Here is a 1,739-nt window from a genome sequence, read left to right as displayed (position 1 = left end):
CCACTGTCCCAAATGAGGTCCCAACCGACAGTCAACACCAACCATGAAACCTGTAAGTAAAGATGACACTCAAATGGTTCCAGCCTCTAGCCTTTGTCTTCCCAACTGAAGCTCCAGAAACTATGGATCAAAGACCAGCTGAACTCACTGTGCCCTCTCCAAATTTTCCTGACTCCCACCCTCTTGGTGGTGTTCTGAGGTTAATACCATGGGTTTCTGATTCCCTGTATGAAATACTTTCCTGCCGACAATTTATTTCAGTCTCTCATAAATCAAAATACACTAATAGTTATGTAGCAGATAGGTGATAAAATCAGGATTTGAACCCAATCTAACCTCAGCATCTGCCTGTAAACCACCCTGATGATCCTCAGTGGAAGTCCATGCACGCTTCACGTGCCCGGGGACTTAGCCCAGCCCACCCCAGAGGCCCAGGCCCACCTCAAAAACAAATTCCTGGGGGCCAAATGATGACACAGCATTAAGGCAACAGGACCCACATGGGAGGGTTCCCAATTCTGATTCCAGGACTTCCCGAGCACCCTAGAGGGATGCAGCTGCCTATGATCTGGGCTGGCTGCATTGGCGTGAATCATGATGTAGGAACCCTGTTGAGGATGCCTCTCTCTCAGAAAGAAATAGAAAAGTTAATTTTTTTCAATCAATGAGTAAGTAATTCAGTCCTGCACCCACATTCCCCACCTGCAGATGCCCCAGCTGAAGCAGCAGTGAATCTAGAACGCTGAATCTGGAAGAAAACTTCCTGCCTGTCTTTCTCCGCCCCTTCCTGCCAGGCTGTGTTAGACTCCTTTCCTGACCCTCAACTCCACAGAAAAGAATGGTCCCATTAGATATTTCTCTCATTTTCTTTTTTATTGCCAGAGAGCATGTGCCCTCCTCAGAGAGAGAGAGAAAGCACCCCCGTGACAGGTCACGGACATGCTGCCATCTCCTTCCCTCCATTTCTCCTAGTCAGGATCTTAGGCACATGTGCACACACACCTGTGTGTTTTTCAAGCCCCTACGGCTGGGATTCAGACAGTGGTCCACCATGTGGCATCAGACTCCCAGCGCACAGCACTTAACCACAATACTATGGGCCAGATCCTCCATGTGATATTTCTCCTAGATAGTGGCTTGTCTGTGTCCCAAGTCAGTGGGGGATGGTCTAGCCACTGCCCTGAGCTGATTGTTCCAGACAAGAGTCAACCACGTTGACTATTTTTTTTTTTTAGAGAGATTTTGCTATAGGGCATGTGCTCTCGCGGGAGAGACAGAGAAAGGGAAAGCAAGAAATCACCCCCCAGGGGCAATGGCCATGCCACAATCCCTTCTCCTCTATTCTCTTCTTGGGATTTGGGGTACATACACAGTCACACCTGGCGGGAGTTTTAAGCTGCCAGGTATGAGACTCAAACTGCAACTGACTACACGGGAGTCTAGCAATGCAACCACTGTGCCATCTGCTGGTCCTAACACATTGACTTTTTTGCTAGCAAAGTGGCGCTAATCTGTGACCCAATTCTAGAACACTGAAAGTACCCCAACGTTCTCAGTAACTGTGATCAAATATCCCATGCCAGGACTGGGACTGCACTGCATGGATCTGTGTTACAGACAGATGCAAGGTCATGACCTGAGAGCAGGGGTGGACCCAGCCAGGCAAAGTTAGTCCTCTTGGGCAGATACACCTTAGCTGGTGAGCCTGGTGGATCAGACCCTTCCCTCCTGCCACAACC

The sequence above is a fragment of the Tupaia chinensis genome, unplaced genomic scaffold (assembly GCF_000334495.1).
Source record: "Tupaia chinensis unplaced genomic scaffold, TupChi_1.0 Scaffold000101_1, whole genome shotgun sequence".
NCBI lineage: Eukaryota > Metazoa > Chordata > Mammalia > Scandentia > Tupaiidae > Tupaia > Tupaia belangeri.
Note: the sequence above shows the minus strand (reverse complement) of the source record.